Below are 13,226 nucleotides of genomic sequence, written 5' to 3'. Positions count from 1 at the left end.
CTAACCCAGACCCGAGACTCAAATTAAACAAAATGGTTAAGGATACTGACAATTCTTTAGCCGCTTCTCGTACGACACGAGCTGGTATCTTGTAGCACTTAGGAGGGCGAAGGACGTTAGCAGCACTGTGTTTACCACAGTGTCATATTGCTACGTGCGCAAGAGTCATAGTGAGATGCAAACTATTAGCGTAATGCGGCACTGTCCGTTGCACAGTAGTAGAGTGTTCGTAGTGCTTATGATGTTTACTCCATCTCTTTAAATATTTGGACATTACAATTAAAAGATTTAATTGTAAGTCCAAAAATTGTAAATCCATTCCTTTAATTACAATTAAAGGAATAGATTTTATTTTTAAGTAATTTTGAATTATACTAAACTGTATAATTTTATCGATAATAAACAATATTTTTTCATGAAACGAAACAAGAACAATATATTTTATTTTTAAGTAATTTTGAATTATACCAAAATTATATAGCAACAAACATTTTGATATTTTTGATATTTTATCCAAACACGTATATACTGTACTTACAGTGTGTATGCATATTTCGAAAGTTGCAGCACACACGATTTCAAGCCACGAGCCGCCACTGATAACAGTTATTCAAATCAGTTAGGGAATCCTACTTATTTGTACAAGATTTATTCAGGCATATAAAGAACTGAGTTGAATATCTCCAATTTTGGTATCAGGAATGCCGCTTCTGTTGATTATGTATGTAATCCATACAGATGATGAATTAGAATGGAGATATCTGTATCCTTATGTCATGCTTGATTTAACATCACACTGTCTTCATGTACCTCCTTTAATTCTAACTACTGATCATCATCATCATCATCATCAAATTCCTGCCATGTACCCTCAAGGGGTGTACAGGATATGACAGTACTACATGAAAAAATTACATCATTACTAACTTCCTATCTACAATTTTCCTCCAAATCAGTCTGTTACTTGTCAAGACTCCAACATTATCAGATCTTATATTTCTATCGTCTAAGGCACTTTGTACCGTATCAATCCACCTATATCTTGGTCTTCCTCTGGGTCGTTTTCCTGCCAACCTGGCAGAGAACACTTGTTTTGCTAATCTTTCCTCTCCCATTCTATTTAAGTGACCATACCATCTGAGATTAGCTCTGCTAACGCATTCCTGGGTGTTGACAATGTCAAGTTCTTTCCTAATATCCTCATTTTTAATATGATATTGCCATTGATGCCATCTGTTCACACCTCTAATCTTTCTCAGGACTCTCATATCTGCGGTTTCTAGTCTTTGGTCAAGTGTTTTACTTCTGACCCAGCTCTCAGATCCATAAGTTAAAATTGGTTTGAACACAGTCTTGTATACAGCTAATTTAGTGTTCCGACTAATTTCTTTCTTATTCCATATGAATTTATTCAATTGACTTCCCACCATACCAGCTTTGCTGATTCTGTTGTCTATTTCTATATTTAGTTTACCATCTTCAGTAAAAATTGTGCCTAAGTAGCTGAAATGTTTTACTTGTTCCACAGGTTCTCCATTCACAACACAGTTGACATTTTCAATGATTCTGCCTATTTTCATTGTCTTTGTCTTTTTATTGCTGACCTTCATACCATATCTATTACAACAGCTATTCAATTTAGTCAGAGAATCTTGCAGACTTGTAGCGGATTTATTTAGAAGTATAACATCATCCGCATAAAGCAAAGAGCTGACATTAACATCTCCAATTTTGATATCAGGTTTAATACCACATTCCTTCATAATGTGATCCATATAGATAATGAATAACAGAGGGGATAATGTACATCCTTGTCTCACACCAGATTTAACATTAAACCATCTTCCTGTACTTCCTTCAATTCTAACTGCTGACTCACAACTCAAATAAAGACTAAGTATTGCTTGATATAATGCCCCATTGACACCATATAACTGCAGCGTATTGAATAGCTTCTCTCTTGGCACCTTGTCATATGCCTTTTCCAAATCGACAAAACTTAAATACAGATCTTTGTTATATTCCCATGCTTTCTCGACTATTTGTCGTAAAGTGAAGATCTGATCCTGACAGCCTCTATTTGGCCTGAATCCAGCTTGTTCTTCACCAAGCTTTTCTTCCACAATTCTTCTCAACCGTTTCTCAAGTATACTTGCATAGATCTTGCCAGGAACACTCAGTAGGGAAATACCTCTGTAATTCTCACATTCAGTTTTATTTCCCTTTTTATATATGGGTACTATGAGAGCTCTACTCCAATCATCGGGAATTCGTCCCTCTGTCCAGGCTTTCTGAACTATGCAGTGCAGCCACTGTAAGACTCTTATACCACCATACTTCAGCATTTCTGGTCGAATATCATCTACTCCTGCTGCCTTTCCACATTTCAAGCCTTTGATGGCTTTTTCTACTTCAAGTATGGATATGTATTCCTGACTGCATGCCTGGTCAGTGTTTTTTATCACTGTGCTGTTATCACTGCTTGTTTCATTTAGCAGTTTTTCAAAGTAATTACTCCATACTTCAAGGATATCTTTTTCTCCTGTTTTCATTTCACCTTTATCATCTCTAATTCCTTTTACAGCACTCTTTCCTCCATTCCTAAGCTTCTTCAACAATCTCCAGAATATTTTGCCACCTTCTTGATATTTATTTTCTATATTCTTGCCAAAGTCCTCCCATGACTTTTGTTTAGCTAGTTTTACACACTGTTTAGCTTTCTTACATTTGTCTCTGTATTCTGTAAGAGTAAAAGCTGACTTATTTGCCAGGAACTTTTGATATGCTTTCTTCTTTTCCTTCACTGCCTCTTTAACTTCCTGTGTCCACCAGGGAGTTCTGATTTTTTTATCTTTGCACACAACCTCACCACATGCCTCTCTGGCAGAATCAATCAATGTTTCCTTCAGAGTTTGCCACTGAATCTCCAAGGTTTGATTCCTGTTCTCAAACTGTTTCATTTTCTTTTCAATAATATTTCTGTATTTTAGTCTACAGTTTACATCTGAGAGCTGCTCAACTTTTATTCGCTTTAAAACTTTCTTACATGTTATTCTTTTCAATATGAAATTCAATTTTATCCTGCTCAAGACTAAATAGTGATCACTTCCAATTTCAAATCCTCTGTACACTCTGGTGTCCTGCACCAGGGAGAAAACATCACTATCAACAATAACATAGTCAATGAGACTTTTCTTATTCCTAGCCTCTTCTCTCCATGTGAATTTGTGCACATTTTTATGTTGGAACATGGTGTTAGTAATAACCAGTCCATGTCCTGAGCAGAAATCCAACAGATATTTGCCATTATTATTAGCTTTGCTCTTTTCTCCAAATTTTCCCAAAATATTTTTGTATGTCTCACAATCATTTCCTACTCTACTATTTAGATCCCCAACAAGGACCAACTTTTCCTTTTTCATTGTGTCAGTTGCTTTTTCTAAAGCCTCAAAAAATTCCTCCACTTCTACCTTAGTAGAACCTTCTGTGGGACCATAGGCACAAATAAGTCTCATTGTCCAGTTCCCCATTCTCATATTTGCCCACATTACTCTACTTGAGACTGACTGCCATTCAAGAAGATTAGCCTCGTATTTTGTGTTGAATACTATGGCTACTCCTTCTTTTCCTTGATTGTTATTGCCTGAATATAACATTTTGTATTTATTGCTCAGAAAGATCTCACCAGTTTTGGTCTTTTTTGTTTCAGTCACCCCTATTATGTCGATCTGGTACTTATCTAATTCCTCAGCTAGCTCCATTTCTTTGCCATTCAGGCTTCTTACATTGATAGTACCGATCTTTAACTCTGGTGATGTTGAGTTGGGGTTTGTTTTCAGATTTGTTCCAGTAGCTGACTTTTCGCTGTTCGCCCTGGTTCCCTGGCGAAAACAACGGGGGCCTTGTTTAACCGGGCGACGCCCCAGCCGGCATGAAATTTTGTCATGTTGTACCATCATTTTTTATTTTGGTTTAACCAATAAGAATACAATTTGGTCGGCTAAATCCCAAATTGCCAGCCCATCCTCGTTCGTTCAGTATCAAAGTAGATACCCAACAGGGTGCACCACGAGAAGGTGAGGATTGGACATTAGGTCAGAAGCCCTGGTCGGTTCTCCGCATTCCTTTAAAGGCTATGTGGAGGTCTCCTCTCAGTTATACAGCTTTGACCCTTAAGCACCCCTAACTACTACTGATTTACAATTTAAATATAGACTAGGCATCCTTGCACATAATGCTCATTAAAATTATATAATTGTAGAGTTTTGAATGCCATTTCTCATGTCACCTTGTCATATGTCTTTTCCTGATCTACAAAACTTAGATACGGATCCTTGTTATATTCCCATGGTTTTTCAACTATTTGTCTTAAAGTGAAAATCTGATCTTAATAACTTCTATTTGGCCTGAATCTAGCTTATTCTTATCCAAATCTCCTTTGCACAATTTTTCCTAGCCTTTTCTCTGGTATATGCTTGCATAAATCTTATCAGGAGCATTTGTTGGGGAAATTCCTCTGCAATTCTCATATTCAGTTTTATTTCCCATTTTATAGATGGGAGTATGAGAACTCAACTCCAGTCATCTGGAATTTGACTGTGATTTCTAAATTATGTAGTTCTGTAATTGTAAAGCTTTTATACATCCAAATTTGAACATTTCAAGTCGAATATTATTATTTATCCTCCATGGAGTCAAATGACTCATCATAGTAGGTCTATACTCTCTCATGCCAAAAGATCATGAAACCATGCCTTGAATCCATTCACAGTTCCTGCACTCTGAAGCAATGCATTCCACTCACCAATCTCTACATGCAAAGAACTTGCTCAATAATGGTCCATGGATGGCCTCTAGTTCTACCCTTGCCACCCTCTACTCTGAAATATTTTCTCCACATTAATCTGGTAACAACCCCTCACTAACTTGTCTCAATCATATTCCCTCTTCTTCTTATTCTATTCACAAGGCTCAAAGTTGCATTCCTCAATCTCTCCTCCTATCTGACATTTACAGACCTGACAAACTTAGTAAACCTTCTGATTTCACTTCATAGGAAATCGCCAAGATTTCATACCACTAATATGAGAGTTCTGAGAAAAATTAGGGGCCTAAACAGATGGCATAAATTGAAGAACCATTAAAAATGAAGATAGTTTGAAGGAGTAACATTGTTAGCATTCAAGAATGTGTGAACAGGGCTGATCTAAGGTGGTATGGTCACTTAAACAGAATGGGAGAGGAAAGGTTAGCAAAACAGGTGTTTGATGACAAGATGGCAAGAAAAAGGCCCACAGAAGACTGACAAGTAACTGCTAATTTGGAGGAAAACTGTTGATAGGAAATCAGTAATAATGTAAACTTAATCATGTAGCCTGTACCCTCCTTGAGGAAGGACATCAGAAAACAGATGAGGAAATCAACTGAATATATTTATACAGAATAAGAGAGAAATCAGTCAAAATGCTTAACTAGCTATATGCAGGACAGTCTTCAATCCAGTTTTAGAATATGGATCTGAGAGTTCTAAGAAAGATCAGGGGAGTGAACAGATGACATCATGGTTGTATCATATTAAAAATGAGGATATTAAGAAAGAACTTGACATTATCAGCATTCAGGAATATGTTAGCAGAGCTGATTTCATTTGGTATGGTTACTAAAAATGGGAGGGGGAAGGTTAGCAAAACAAGTGTTAATTGCCAGGAGAGCAAGAAAAACACCCAGAAGAAGACCAAGATATAGGTGGATTGATATAGTAAGAAGTATCTTAGAAGACAGAAATATAATATCTGATAAGATTGTAGTCCTGACAGATATGATTAATTTATAGGAAAATTATTGAGAGGAAGTTAGTAATGACATGAGTTTTTCATGATAGTACTATCATAATATTCTGTACAATTCTTGATGATGCATATCAGGAATTTGATAATAATAAATAAAGTAAAGCCCTTGTTGATGACATTTCACTTTACAATTTTATATACTGTTGTGATCATTCACATGATAATTTTATTAACACGATGCTGCAATGAATCGATATGCACAGTTTTCATGGAATTGTTTATTTGACCAGTTTGTTTATGATCTTGCTTGCTGCAATTCTCTTTGTTTCAGTGTTTTGCTCTGAATCATAAACTGTTTATAACTATTTTATTTTACTGCTGTTAATAAATGCAGATAAAAATCAAAAGCAAAAGTACTGTTGCTTCTAGTGAAAAGAAGAAGACTCATGAACCTATTACATTAAATATTAAGTTTAAAATAATTAAATATAGGAATGGTGGTGTAACAAACAAAGATAGATGGGGAGGCTAAACTTACCTTGATTCTGTTCTTACAGCTGTTAAAAACAAATTTCTTAGTGAAGTGAAAAGTGCTACACTGGTTAATACTACAGTTGTTCGCAAACATGACAATCTTATTGCTGAAATGGAAAAACATAGTGGTGTGGACTGATGAGCAAAGTAATCAATGTGTTCCCTTCCTTTAATACTTTTTCATTTGCATAAATTATTCTATAATAAATTTAGTTTAATCCTTTATCCAAGTGTGTGCAAACAAAGTTTGCGCCTGAAAGTATCTTCAAGACTGGGGTAAAGTGGTACAACACCGGGCAACTCCTTGCAAAGGTGGAACTCCACCTTTGCAAGGAGTTGCCCGGTGTTGTACCACTTTACCCCAGTCTTGAAGATACTTTCAGGCGCAAACTTTGTTTGCACACACTTGGATAAAGGATTAAACTAAATTTATTATAGTCTGACCAAGTGAAAAATAAACTTTCAACATAAATTATTCTAAATTTTTCATTTGTGTAGCTGACACAAATAAGTGTGCATTTATGTTAGTTATGCACATACCATGTATTCCTGCTTAAAAATGTTATTAAACCTACATTCATCTACAAATCAGAGGGGGAAAAAAAAATGCTTTGCTATATGATGGTGGACTGGAACCTAATGTATGACAAGGACCCATTAAAACTGAAATAACATTGGGATACCATTAAAAGGTGATGAATATGAAGCATAAATTGTATGACATTTCATCCATATGGCCATTTAGGTTGTTAATTAGCATAATTTCCTATCCTTATTCCCATCCAAAACTTGTATGCATTATTTATGTATATAGTTGTATATTACATAAAGAAAAACTTAGGTATTATGGATATTATTTCTGGGAAAAATCCCATGTTACTCCTCTTAATAAACTATTACATTTACGGCTATTTGCCTGCTTCTGTTTAGAAGTGCCCCAGTTTAAATGCCATTGGCTCTTTTTCTCACGGATTCTTAGGGCATTGTAGATGTATATTTATCAATAAATATATGTTGCATAGAAGACAAGAAATTTGCACATACCTTTTTTGTGGGTGTTGTGGCTCTTCTTCTTTTGCGTTGTCCAAACTACTGTGTGTGTGGGGGGGGGAGGGGGTTGGCAAGTGGGAGAATTGAAATAACCAATGGAAAAAACCTGGGTTTTTTTGAACAACATATATATACATATATATTATAAGGGATGGGTGGAGCGTTTTTTTTTTTTTATTTATATGGGGTGGGAAAGGGTGAAAGGGGTTGAAAACAGCAACTGATTTTTTGGAGGGGGGGGGTTTGACGGGGTGCGGTCGTTTCGACTATTCGTGGTCGTCGTCTGAACACATGGAGGAAGTGGATGCTATGTCAGGTCGGGTAGGTGCTTCTGCTTTTGAAGTGTTTGTGTTATCGCCTATTGGTCGGGGTTGTGACCTCAATTTTATGTTGTGTAGTTTCCAAACCTCGGAGATTATGTAGGGCCTGTGTACGTTTATAGAGTTTGCGTCACACTTTATGGCTATTGTTTCCGATATTCTAAGCATTGTTTCATTGTCTTGTCTCTCTACTATGATGGCCTTGTCGATCTGCGGGGTATGTTTTTGTTCAAGGGCGTGGACAGCTATTTCCGTTTTTCCTGTGTGCTTTGTATTAGATTTTTCTTTTTCTTTCTTTTTTTCTTTTCTTTTTGATGTTGCGTATATACTAAATACTTTTTGTATGTTGTGTATATACTAAATACTAAAAAACGCATCAAAAAGAAAAATCGAATACAAAGCACAGGAAAAACGGAAATAGCTGTCCACGCCCTTGAACAAAAACATACCCCGCAAATCGACAAGGCCATCATAGTAGACAGACAAGACAATGAAACAATACTTAGAATATCGGAAACAATAGCCATAAAGTGTGATGCGAACTCTATAAACGTACACAGGCCCTACATAATCTCCGAGATTTGGAAGCTACACAACATAAAATTGAGGTCACAACCCCGACCAATAGGCGATAACACAAACACTTCAAAAGCAGAAGCACCTACCCGACCTGACATAGCATCCACTTCCTCCATGTGTTCAGACGACGACCACGAATAGTTGAAACGGACCGCACCCCGTCAATCCTCCCCCCTCCAAAAAATCAGTTGCTATTTTCAACCCCTTTCACCCTTTCCCACCTCATATAAATATATAAAAAAATGCTCTGCCCATCCCTTATAATATATATATGTATATATGTTATTCAAAAAAACCTGGGTTTTTTCCATTGGTTATTTCAATTCTCCCACTTGCCACCCCCCCACCCCCCCACGCACAGTAGGTTGGACAACGCAAGAGAAGAAGAGCCACAACACCCACAAAAAGGATGTGCAAATTTCTTGTCTTCTTTGCAACATATATTTATTGATAAATATACATCTACAATACCCTAAGAATCCGTGAGAAAAAGAGCCAATAGCATTTAAACTGGGGCATTCCTAAACAGAAGCAGGCAAATAGCCGTAAATGTAATAGCTTAGGTGTTATTCATCATTCATAACAATCAGGGCTGGATTAACCATTAAGCAAAAAAGCACGTGCTTAGGGCATCATGTTTCCATGAAATGGGGGGCACCACAGAATTTCTGCTTTAGTTAGATGACGAATTTAATTTAAATTAACTTTTAATTAGTTTTTCAATGTTTTTATCTTTTCTTACTGTTACCTACTTTGTTTCAATAAATAATGACATGTAGAAGGCCTAATAAAACTCTAACCACGTGCATGATGATTCATTTACACCGTATTATCGCTCACGACGCTTTCTGGCACTACCATTGCGTCAAATGAGATAATTTTTTATAATTAACGTAACCATTTTATTTTCCTGTCTGTTTTAATAAATTATGTCTTATAAAAGACTCCAGAAGCAAATATAAAACAAATCATGTGGTTGTCTCAGAAATGCACCTCCAGTAAAAGGCCTAGCTGTCACAGAAGTATGACTCCAGTAAAATAAGAGTTAATTAAAGCACAAAAGCACAAGATTCAGCTTTGAGTCGAAAATTAAATTGTTCGTATGATTTTGCCTGTGATATATGTAACTGTGTTGACTACCATCTAATATTCAACAAAATAATGTTTTTATTTCTGTATTTAACAGATCCCAAGAACCAAGATGAAAAGTATTCAGTTAAGTGGTGCACAAAAGTGAAAACTATCAAAACAGAAACAAGAGGAGACTTTAGAATTAGATTCCAAGACTGCAAAGCTGGCTGATTTCTTCACACAAGTTCCACAACATTATATACTAATTCCTGAACAGAGCCAATCTCTGTCATCAGAAGTGGACACAAATACCACTTTGATCACTTCAAAATCAAAATATGATGATGTTAGAATCATCAAGGTGCCACAAGCAGGTTCATCTAGCACATGTCTCACTACTGACCTCACTTTGTGTAAATTCTCTTGATATCTGTACAGCAAATGTTGATGCAAGTTGCTTTACAAAACATTGAGGTTGAAATAATTGCTGAAAATGAAAGTTTAGTGGGCCATGGTGATGGTGGTGAAATGATTCAGTCTGCAAAAGATGAAGTAAATATAGTAAAACATCCAGGGTTGTGACTTGATTTCTCTGCTGATGACGTGGCTTATTGGACTGCTTGTGGACCCAGTGACTGTCAACACCACAATTGGCCATTTGACAAGTCTTACCGACATTCAGTAGTGACAAACCAGTAAGATACTGTTTGCAGAAACTTTTTGTTGGGACAAAAGCCAATGGTGAGGAATACAAGAGAGACTGGTTATTGTATTCACTCAATAGGATCAGTTTATTTGTTTATTTGTTTGTCAACTGTTTGCTCCTAAAAATTTCTAACATTTTGTTACAAGAGAAGGGTTCAGTGACTGGCGAAATACTACTGTAATTGATCAACATGAAAAAAGCACTACTCACCGAGACTCTATGCTAACATACTTAACTTGCAGACAAGGTGCAGGGTTGGGACAACAGTTGGAAAAACAAATTCAGGAAGAGTGTGATTAATGGCAACATGTCCTGAGGAATGTCATAGCTGTTATTCGTAGGTTAGCTGAACGTGGCTTGGCTTTTCGAGGAACAGAAGAAGGATTTGGATCATTGCAAAATGGGAACTTTTTAGGGCTGCTTGAGCTCATAAGTCAGTTTGATCCATTTTTAGCAGGTCACATTGTGAAATATGGAAATTGTGGCAAAGGAAATCCTTCTTATCTGTCCAAAGCCACCTGTGAGGAACTCATTCAACTGATGGGTCAAAAGGTCCACGTGCTAATTGTTGATGAAGTAAAATCTTCTGGTTATTTTAGTTTGTCAGTTGATTCAACACCAGATCTGTCACATATCAACCAGTTAAGTGTTGTACTTAGGTACTTAAAAGATGGACAGCCTATTGAACGCTCTTTAACCTTTTTGGAAATGAAAAGCCATACCGGTGAGGAAATGGCAAATCAGGTGTTGCAGTACTTACGTAAAGTTTGTCAGCTAAAAACTTTTCAAAATGTAGGGCTCAGTCTTATGACAACGCTGCTAACATGTCTGGGCATTATAAGGGGATGCAGCAAAAAATTTTTGAAACAAACAAGTTTCTATATGTGCCCTGTGCAGCTCATTCACTAAATTCGGTAGGCCGAAGTGCTGTTGACTGCTGTCAAGAGGCGATTAATTTCTTCTCTACAGTGCAGTTGCTCTATACAGTTTTTTCAGCCTCAACCAGCCGGTGGACAATTCTTAAAGGTTGTACTGGAAATGAAAATTCCTTAAAATCCCTCTCTGATACGAGATGGGAGGCACATGCTATGGCAACAGCAGCAATTTTGAAATCTTTACTTCAAATTTTAGAAGCGTTAGACTGTATAGCCAAAGACCAGTCACAAAAGGGAGACACTAGAAGAGAAGCAGATAATATTGCAAATAAGATGCAAGAGCTAGAATTCGTTTTTATGTTGAATTTTTGGGATAAGATTTTGCAAAATTTTCATAGAGTAAGCCAAGTTCTACAGAATGAGGATGTCTACTTAAAAACATGTGCAGATCTGTATGGATCATTAGCTAACCAACTGTGCACTTCACGAAATGAATTTGAAAGATATGAAGCAGCTACAAAGGAAGTGCTACCAGATGTTGATTACAAGGCAGCTCAAACTCGCAAACGTATCAGAAAGAAGGTATCCAATGACAGAGATGCTCCAGAAGTCTATCTGAATGCCAGAGATAAATTTCATATCACCACCTTTTACACAATTGTTGACAAACTTGAAACCGAGATGAGAAGAAGAGGAAAGATATACAAAGAAATATCAGAGAGATTTTCTTTTCTAAGTGATGTGCCACATAATGCTACTTCAGTGACTTCATCATCAACTGAAATTGAAAGGAATTCTCAGTGTTGTCAAAAGCTGATTGATGCTTACCCAGAGGACCTGAACACTAATTTCTCAGCTGAGCTTCAGCAGTTTCACTCATATGTGTGCCATAAGTTCAGTGCAACAAAAAATGTAAAAACAAGATTCAGTTATGCTGAAGACAATATTGAGTGTGCCTTTCCAAATGTAGACATTGCCTTTCATATATTTTTAACATTAATGGTCACAAATTGCTCAGCTGAGCGTTCATTTTCTCAGTTGAAGTATATTAAAAATCCCATCAGAACAACTATGCAACAAGGCAGGTTGAATGCCTTATCTCTACTAAGTGCAGAAGCAGATGTGTTACGTAAGGTTAATTTTGAGGATCTGATCAAAGACTTTGCAATTAAAAAAAAGTAGGAAAAAACTTTTATATTTTGAATTACATATATATGGAGGACCCATAGAGGCCCTAAGCACCAAAATCTTTTAAGTGCTTAGGGCCTCTATGGGTCTTAATCCGGCCCTGATAACAATGCTTAACGGTATAACCAATACTATCATTTTCAGGCCTAATAGCCAGACTGCTCTAAATTAACATTGTAGTTATCCAACCCATAGGGGGTAACATGGAAGAACATTAGGTATCAGTTACAATTTAAATTGTCTCTACAATTACTTGGTTTATTGCTGTGTGCCTGTAACAGTTATTATTGTGCTTTGATGATGCTGGGTAGAAAACCAGTGAAATATTTGTGAGTTTAATATTATACCATTAAGCATTATTATAAGTATTTGTATATTAGTCCACTTAAAATGATTAGAGTAGTTTGATAACAACTGATCCCTGACGTAGTACTTTTCAGGAATGATTAACAGATTGTTGTTGTTGTGCGAGTTATACATCTCCTCTCTCCTCAAAAAAACTAGCTAGTATTAACACTGCCATTTGAATGAATTATTCATTCTGAAATATCTGTTATGATGAAATAAACCAATTGAAAGAGTTTTCACTTGCCCAGATATTACACTCTTGTTTAATCCTACACTCAAGTGTAAGCAAACAAAGTTTGCACATAAAGTATCTTCACAACTAGACCACATACATATAGAGGCTGTTGACTTCACATTATAGGATAGTAAGGAAACTGATGTGAAGTCAACAGTCTCTATATATAAGTTGCCTGGTCGTGAACATACTTCATGCCCAAATGTTGTTTGCTTACACTTCAGTAAAGGATTAAAACAATAATATAATTTCTTGGCAAGTATAATTTGGTTCATAACCAAGATATGACATGATTTCAGGTTTTTGCTTTGAGCCTATCACTTAGTAGATCTCCTGTTGAATATTCTGTCCTGGAGCGATGAGCTTATTGCCTTTTGGGTCACTTGTTGAGATTTAATATGATCTTGTAGATCAGTCAGAGTTTTTGGAAAGGTAGTACTCCCAGGCTTTAATAGTGCCTCAATAAAGGTCAAAACTGGTTCCTGGGTAACTACCCTTTCCACAATGCATAGCAATATAAACCTACAAAAG

The sequence above is a fragment of the Typopeltis vanoorti genome, chromosome 18 (genome assembly GCF_054136105.1).
Source record: "Typopeltis vanoorti isolate ZY-2024b chromosome 18, IOZ_Tvanoo_1.0, whole genome shotgun sequence".
In the NCBI taxonomy this organism is placed as follows: domain Eukaryota; kingdom Metazoa; phylum Arthropoda; class Arachnida; order Uropygi; family Thelyphonidae; genus Typopeltis; species Typopeltis vanoorti.
This window is presented reverse-complemented; position numbering follows the sequence as displayed.